Consider the following 9,482-nt stretch of genomic DNA (forward strand, 5'->3'; position numbering starts at 1 on the left):
AGAGAAAAATTGTTCTTGAACCTCATAGGAAGGGACCTTATCAAAATACTGTTAACAACAAATACAGCAGTAAAACTATAGGAAATCAATTACTGGGTTCACAATTCACAACTACAGCAATTTAGAATTTCATGTAAGTAGAGGGCTATTTCAGTACAAGATCTCAAACTGAGGATTCTCAGAGATCCTTCAGAAACCACTAATCTTCAGAAGTAGACAGCTAGCCTAAGACCTTTGAAACAGATGATCACAGATAGTGGACAGCCTCTAGCCAGTATGTTGGACCAAACTTCTATCCAATTCTTGTTTGGTTTTTTTTTATCTGCTTGCTTATAATTCTTATTATTTTCTATAGATTGCTTACTGTCATTCACCTATAAAGAGCCTTTTTCTCTTTTCTTCCTGACATTATAATTGTTAGGTCAGAATAGACTCATTCTAAAATGATAAATACATCAGGTGATACATGTCAATTCATTCAGTGGAAGGAATTCTTTCTCAATGTTTGCATATAGTAAATTGTCACAATGTAAACTTTAAATATCTTACAATTTTATTTGTCAATTATATCTCAATGAAGTTAAAAAGAAAAGGAAATACTCATTCAATTGCCATTTTCAGATGATCCCAAGTGGTAGCCACAAGACTGTTCTCAGTCTTACTGACTGCTGAATATACCAACAATCACCAGATTCCCATGATAAAGCCCTCTGAGCAATTCCAATTTCATCAAATAAGGCCACAGGTGATCACAGTTAATGGCATTTCTACTTGCACCCACTTGAACAATTGATTCCAAACAAGTCAACCGGTGACTCTGCTAGTGTCCTTCACACAACTGAAGTGCCCAGTGACCAGTGGTCAAGCATGCACTCTCTCCCAGAAAAAGACCCTCAGTTAATAAAATCTATTGTTCAGACCCTAGATAATTCCAAATTTGAACTCAACGATCTTTGTAGGGTGGTGAGCCAAACCTGAAAAAGACTAGTAGAAATCCAAACATGTTATGTAAGGCCTTGGTTCCAACCTCATGTCATAAACAGCACTTTTTTCGCTGGATCTCCACATACCTCTCCGGGATTCTACTTCCTTTGTGATCAGGATGCCTGGTCCTGTTTGCCTCAGACTAACACCTCATGATCATTAGGAATAGTATTCCAAGACTTGTCTGTAATTCTATAAATCACCAAGACTGGAAATTCCTGCTTAGATACAAAGCCAAGATGATGCCATTCTGGATTATTAATACTTGGGTGAGTTACAGGCTCATTTTTATTTGAATAATCAGAACAGTGTTCCCATCAGTGGGAATCATACAAACAGAAAACCTTTAAGAAACCTACTACTGGGGGAAGGGATAAATTAGGAGGTTGGGATTAAAAAATCCACACCACTATACATAAATAAAATAGGTAATCAACCAGGACCTATCGTATAACCTGGAAACTATATTCAATACTCTGTAATTACCTATATGGGAAAAGAATCTGAAAAAAGAATAGATATATGCGTATGTATAACTGAATAACTTTGCTGTATACCTGAAACTTTCACAACATTATAAACTAACTATACTTTAATATAAAATCTTAAAAAATAATAAGCCTATTACTAACTCTAGCAGCTGCTGTTAATGACACTAACCTTTGCCTTAGATGGATTAGAGGTCAGTCTCAACTCACTGGCATGAGTAGTGACAGACAGTCACATTGCTTAAGATTTCTTGTTGGCTAGTCATGGTGATGCCTGGGCCAGTACTAATACTTCCTGTTGTATTTGTCAATGAAATAGGCAAATTTAACAGGCCTTCCATTGTCTTTAAAGAAAAGCTATTTGGATGTCTAAGATTGAGCTTCATGACCTATGGAATATGTCTCTTGGCCTGGGTTGGACAGCTGGACTTTCTGGTTTTGAAGCTCCTCAGAGAGACTATTAATTTCTTTTGTTTTAGTGATAGTGATCATTATGCTGGTCTGCTGTACAGTCTTAAATGCTTATGTGCAGCCCGTCTCTCATCAGATGATCACCATGATGATCATCTACAAAAATAGAAAGATCAAGAAGATCTTACAATACAGTTGACTATGAAGATAACAGAACTGTTCCTGAGCAATGAAGATTTGGAATTCTTGCTTTTCACAAGTTGACCAACCTCTTGGAAGTGAGAGAATGAACACAAAGAGGGACTGAGAGACCGAAATACATGAACAGACAACAGCCAGACTATATTTAAGATAAACTTCTGATCCACAATCAGCATCAATAAATCCAGGAAACCTACTCTACGTCATAAACCAGTCCAGGAAGCCAAACAATGATATTCCATCCAGGGCAAAGGTAGTGGCATTAACAGCAGCTGCTAGAGTTAGCAAAACAGGTGGTCTATTGGCCTCAAACAGCTGTGACTAGATTACTAAGTTAAAGCTTCCTAATTTTTGTCTCTGCTTCCCCATATTAGGACTTATTGGAAAAAACCAAATATGCATCTCTAACTGTAGGTTGTCCTGCTTCTAGTTAGCCCACTTCCAGCTCCATGCCAGCAGCCTCCAATTAGAGCACATCTGAAAACTTCTTTTTCCACCAATAAAAGTTTCCCACTTCCCTGCTTTTGAGTCTTTGACAAATAAAAGGGATAGTGGCTGATTTCTGACTCAGTTCAGTAGCTCAGTCGTGTCCGACTCTTTGCGACCCCATGAATTGCAGCACGCCAGGCCTCCCTGTCCATCACCAACTCCCGGAGTTCACTCAAACTCATGTCCATCTAGTCGGTGATGCCATCCAGCCATCTCATCCTCTGTCGTCCCCTTCTCCTCCTGCCCCCAATCCCTCCCAGCATCAGAGTTTTTTCCAATGAGTCAACTCTTCGCATGAGGTGGCCAAAGTACTGGAGTTTCAGCTTTAGCATCATTCCTTCCAAAGAACACCCAGGACCGATCTCCTTTAGAATGGACTGGTTGGATCTCCTTGCAGTCCAAGGGACTCTCAAGATTTCTGACTACAATAAACTAAATAAATTCACTCTTCTTGTTCCCATCTGAGTGGTTTTGTTCATTTCCACATGATCTTTAAAACTGCAAAGAAAGGGGTATGTAGAGGGTGAGGGTTTTATTTTACAAGGAAGGTTTGTAAAATCTCAAGGACAGCCCCCCAAACACACACACACACACACACACACACACACACACACACTCATTAATATTCCAGAGTTCCTTGTCACATGTAGAAAGTAAGGAAGCAGAGAATAATTAGAAGGAGAAAAGATGGAAAAGTGGAGGCAGGCAAAGAGGTGACCAGTGATTGGAAGGAGAGGGCAGTGAGGAGAAAAGAAGGAAGGAAGAAAGACCCAAAGATATATCTGAAGTCAGTGCTGTCCCTGACCTCGCCCACCCTGGTTCCCTCTACAATCCAGATGCCCAATTTCCCCCAGAGGGAAATTGGCTAACCTCACCAAGATGACATCTTTTAATTCATTTTCTTCCATCCAGTAATTCCACATGCGATTCTAAGCCTGAGATGAAAGACAAGTTTTTTGTTGGTTGGTTTGGCTTGTTTGCTTTTAACTGCGCTGGATCTGCATTACTGTGTGCAGACTTTCTCTCGTTGTGGCCCATGGGCTTCTTTTGTTGCAGCACAAGGACTTCTCTTTGCGGTGTACAAGCTTCTCTAGTTGTGGAACACTGCCTCTAGAGCATGTGGGCTCAGGAGATGAAAAACTAGCTTTTAGCAATTATGTGGAGAATGTAAAGCACGGGGTGGAGGCTAAGCTGAGATAATGAGCAACACTTCTCCCAGCTCTAGCTCTTCCTGTCTTCTACAGAGCTCTATCCTGCTGCAGAATCCTTTTCCCGGAATCTCTGTATTTAGGCTGTGCATGCTGTTCAATCGCTCAGTCAACTCTGACTCCTTGAGACTCCACAGACTGTCTAAAGCTGACCTACGAGTGGTGACAGGTCATAAGCAGAACTAGGCAAGAGGCTGCAGGGAGGGAGGCAGAGTCAGAGATCTCCAGCTGAAGCTTCCTTCGTCTGGGGACACTTCCTTTCCCGTCCCTCCCTTTGGCTTCAGACACTGAACGTGTTTGAACATAAATGTTTAAGAATTGATTCTCAAACAATCAGGTGAGAAGAGGTTTGCTAGGTCTGAGGATATTTAGGGGCTCAGGAGGGGCATGGATGCATCTTTGTCAAAGCTATGCTGTGTCTCCAGGTCTCAGCCTCCCTCCCTGAGCTTCCTCCCCTGCTCATTTCTTCTACATCTCTGTGCAGAAGCTCCCTGCTTCACCTATTCTTTTATCTTCCTCCATAAGAATCCAAAACCATTTAGAAACCATACTGAGCATATACTTTAAGCCTTATTTCCAAACATAGAATACAATTTTTATATTCTTATTAAAGAACCTCATTTGATGAGGGTGGATATAAGTGGACTTTTTTGGAACAGAGAAATGAAGTTCCTGACTTCCTGAAATCTCCCAAGACTGTTGAAAAGCCTGAGAGTGAAGGGGATGGTGTTGGGAAGGATCTCAAGCTGTAGGCGAATGAGAAACAAGAGGATGGTGTCAGAGACCCAGAAGATAGGAACGCGACTGACATACTCAAGCCCTTGGGATTCCAAGCTCGGGGATCCTGTCACCAAGCATGACTGAGCTATCCATTTCCCTGGTCTGCATTCTCCTGAGGGGTGATGGGAGGACCAACTTGAGTGTTCAAGGAAGGCTCCCAAGACCACATCAGTAACTAGCTGATCCTAGGCCTGGATGGGAAAGTGAAAGGAAGTGCACATTTGTCCCCTTCACAGAATGCTTGGAAATTAACCCCTGAAATCCCCTTAAATTCAGAGGCAGCCCAGGAAGGTTAGAACTACTTTACCACACCACTGGGCTCCAGGTCCCAAGGAACCTCCTTAGAGAGGCTGTGGCCAGGCCCACCCACACCCCCACACTCTCCTCTCGGGTAGGGCACTTGCCCCTCTCCCAGCTTATACAGTTTTCCTGGCTCTGCTTCAGGAGTGGGGCTCTGGATTCTGGGTCCTCTGAAGCCAACTCCATGGAGACAGAGGTCACCGTGGATGGAGATCATTTGGGAGTTCCCAAGGAGTCAAACAGCCCAAGTGGCCCATCTAGCCTGTCACAAAACTTTGCATTTATTGACATTTACTGAGCAGCTCCTTCCCCAGGGAAACATTGTTCAATCTTCTCCTAATTTCCACCTCCTGCTGACACCCCAACACTTCACCTCTCAAGACAAATCAACTGCAAAAAGGTAAAAAGCTTTCGAGGCTCTGCAGCTCCCTGTTGATTGTCCCCATTTTACCAGGCTTCCCATGTCTCTTTCTGTCCATCCCACCCTCATACAGCCAGCAGCCCAAACTGGGAAAGAAAAGGGTTCTCAGAATTCCCTGGTGGACCAATGGTTAGGACTCTGTCCTTTAACTACCAAGAGTCAAGGTTCCATTCTTGGTCAGGGAACTAAGATCCCATAAGACACGAGTTGCAGTCAAAAGATAAAAGTGAGGAGGGGTTCCAACACCTGAGCACAGGCTGCCCTTTCCCAGAGGGTGGCTCTGACTCCCATGTGACCTACAGATGCGGTCAACAGTCTGGACACCAGTGCACACAGAGCTGGGCTCCCATCTTTCAACTCCACATCCTAGCCTCCACCTTATCACTATTTCCTCCACCCAAGGACACACACATTCTCCACATGTCCTTTCTCACTCCAGTTCCCAGCCCTGTTTCTTCTTAAAGCAAGGTCAAACATTGCCTAGGATGCCTGAGTAAAGCCTGTGCCATGGATGGGGAACTGGAATGGACTCCAAAAACAGCTACAGTCTCTCATTGTGAAATAATCCCCTTTTTCTAACCTTGGATTTCCCCTTTCCAGCTCTTCCTGTTGTGCCCTGTGGTGGGAGATATTATTTAAGTGGAAGCTATTATCAAGAGACAAGTCACGTGGATACAGAACACATGCCGGAATCTAAGGTGAAGAGATTCAGCCTTATCAAGCAGGGGATAAGCCTCACATTTACTTAAGTGGGGTCTTTCATGGGGTCACTCAGTTCAGCCTCTTGACCTACTGGCTGACTTGCTTTGAGCCTTGAATTAAACAGTCCTGATGCCTTCTCCCATTGCAATCCGATCCAGCCAGTGTTGTCACCCCCAATACCTCCTCAACATGGGTGTTTCACTTCTCAGGGCTAATCCTTAATCCCTCTTAATCCTTGAGTTGGTTCTGCCGCAAACTCAACTGTTTTATGTTTTACCTCATTCTATCTCTCTTAAATAAGCAGAGTGACAATACACAGCCTTGATGTACTCTTTTCCCAATTTGGAGTCAGTCTGTTGTTCCAAGTCCAGTTCTAACTGTTACTTCCTGACTTGCATACAGATTTCTCAGGAGGCAGGTCAGGTGGTCTGGTATTCCCATCTCTTTAAGAATTTTCCACAATTTGCTGTAATCCACACCGTGAAAGGCTTTGGCATAGTCAATAAAGAGGAAGTAAATGTTTTTCTGGAACTCTCTTGCTTTTTCAATGATCCAATGAACAGATGCTGGCAATTTGATCTTTGGTTCCTCTGCCTTTTCTAAATTCAGCTTGAATATCTGGAAGTTCATGGTTCACATACTGTTGAAGCCTGGCTTGGAGAATTTTAAGCATTATTTTGCTAGCGTGTGAGATGAGTGCAATTTTGCAGTAGTTTGAGCATTTTTGGCTTTGCCTTTCTTTGGCATTGGAATGAAAACTGACCTTTTCCAGTCCTGTGGCCACTGCTGAGTTTTCCAAATTTGCTGACATATTGAGTGCAGCACTTTCACAGCATCATCTTTCAGGATTTGAAATAGCTCAATTGGAATTCCATCATTTCCACTGGCTTTGTTTGTAGTGATGCTTTCTAAGGCCCACTTGACTTCACATTCCAGGATGTCTGGCTCTAGGTGAGGAATCACACCATTGTGATTATCTGGGTTGTGAAGATCTTTTTTGCATAGTTCTTCTGTGTATTCCTCCCACCTCTTCTTAATATCTTCTGCTTCTGTTAGGTCCATACCATTTCTGTCCTTTATTGTGCCCATCTTTGCATGAAATGTTCCCTTGGTATCTGTATTTTTCTTGAAGAGATCTCTGGTCTTTCCCATTTTGTTGTTTTTCTCTATTTCTTTGCATTGATCACTGAGGAAGGCTTTCTTATCTCTCCTTGCTATTCTTTGGAACTCTGCATTCAAATGGGTATAGCTTTCCTTTTCTCCTTTGCCTTCAGCTTCTCTTCTTTTCACAGTATTTGTAAGGCCTCCTCAGACAGCTGTTTTGCCTTTTCGCATTTCTTTTTCTTGGGGATGGTCTTGATCCCTGCCTCCTGTACAATGTCATGAACCTCTGTCCATAGTTCTTCAGGCACTCTGTCTATCAGATCTAGGCCCTTAAATCTATTTCTCACTTCCACTGTATAATCATAAGGGATCTGATTTAGGTCATACCTGAATGGTCTAGTGGTTTTCTCTACTTTCTTCAATTTCAGTCTGAATTTGGCAATAAGGAGTTCATCATCTGAGCCACAGTCAGCTCCTGGTCTTGTTTTTGCTGACTGTATAGAGCTTCTCCATCTTTGGCTGCCAAGAATACAATCAATCTGATTTCAGTGTCAACCATCTGGTGATGTCCATGTGTGGAGTCTTCTCTTCTGTTGTTGGAAGAAGGTGCTTGCTCTGATCAGTGTGTTCTCTTGGCAGAACTCTATTAGCCTTTGCCCTGCTTCATTCTGTACTCCAAGGCCAAATTTGCCTATTACTCCAAGTATTCCTTGACTTCCTACCCTTGCATCCCAGTCCCCTATAATGAAAAAGACATCTTTTTTGGGTGTTAGTTCTAGAAGGTCTTGTATGTCTTCATATAACCATTCAACTTCAGCTTCTTCAGCATTACTGGTCAGGGCATAGACATGGATTACTCTAATATTGAATGGTTTGGCTTGAAAAAGAACAGAGATCATTCTGTCATTTTGGAGACTGCATCCAAGTACTGCATTTAACTTATATGCTTATTTAAATTATATGCAGAGTACATCATGAGAAACACTGGCTGGATAAGCACGAGCTGAAATCGAGATTGCCAGGAGAAATATCAATAACCTCAGATATGCAGATGACACCACCCTATGGCAGAAAGTGAAGAACTAAAGAGCCTCTTGATGAAAGTAGAAGAGGAGAATGAAAAAGTTGGCTTCAAACTCAACATTCAGAGAACTAAGATCATGGCATCCTATCCCATCACTTCATGGCAAATAGATGGGTAAGCAATGGAAACAGTGACAGACTTTATTTTGGGGGGCTCCAAAATCACTGTAAATGGTGACTACAGCCATGAAATTAAAAGATGCTTATTCCTTGGAAGAACAGTTATGAGCAACCTAGACAGCATATTAAAAAGCAGAGACATTACTTTGCCAACAAAGGTCAGTCTAGTCAAAGCTATGGTTTTTCCAGTGGTCATGTATGGATGTGAGAGTTGGACTGTGAAGAAAGCCAAGCACTGAAGAACTGATGCTTTTGAACTGTGGTGTTGGAGAAGACTCTTGAGAGTCCCTTAGACTGCAAGGAGATCCAACCAGTCCATCCTAAAGGAGATCAGTCCTGAATATTCATTGGAAGGACTGATGCTGAAGCTGAAACTCCAACACTTTGGCCACCTGATGCAAAGAACTGACTCATTTGAAGAAACCCTGATGCTGGGAAAGATTAAAGGCAGAAGGAGAAAGGGATGACAGAGGATGAGATGGTTGGATGGCATCACCAACTCAATGGATATGAGTTTGAGTAAACTCTGGGAGTTGGTGATGGACAGGGAGGCCTGGCATGCTGCAGTCCATGGGGTTGCAAAGAGTCGGAGACAACTGAGCAACTGAACTGAACTGATATACCTCCTGATCCAGGCCCGCAAATAGAAGCACCACAGGTCAGGCCAGCTCTTAAGAAGTTTGTAGTAAGAAGAGGCCCTCAGAGATCTGAGTCCCAGCAGAGGGGAGGTGTGTGTGATTGGGCAGGCACCACAGCACAAGGACTTGTTGAGGAGGTGAGGCCTGCAGTGGGTGGGGAGAGAAGACAGGGAAGGGATGGGTTCTACTCAGATAAGTATACCCTCAGGTGAATGACAAGGTGGACAAAGGGACTCAATGTGGAGGGGTGAAGACACACACAGGAGAGAGGAGAGAGATGCTGGGGGCTGGGAGCACAAAATGGGGCTCTGGAGGAGATGGGGATGGAGTCATGGAGTGGATAAGACAGAGAAACAAATAGGGACACAGGGACTCAGGGACACAGAGAGAAGGACACAGAGAGAGAAGAGATGGAGCAAGGAGTGGGAGGCATAAGGGACAGAATGAATGAAGGAGAGGAACAGAGCGCTAGGTCTATGGGGTGGAGTCATAGCAGCTGTGGGCACACGGAGAAGAGAGAAAGAGAAAGACACAGGCAGAGGGAGGAAGGAGA

Source organism: Bos grunniens, chromosome 10, assembly GCF_055505025.1.
Source record: "Bos grunniens cultivar Pamir isolate PY7600 chromosome 10, Bosgru_T2T1.0, whole genome shotgun sequence".
NCBI classification, from domain to species: domain Eukaryota; kingdom Metazoa; phylum Chordata; class Mammalia; order Artiodactyla; family Bovidae; genus Bos; species Bos grunniens.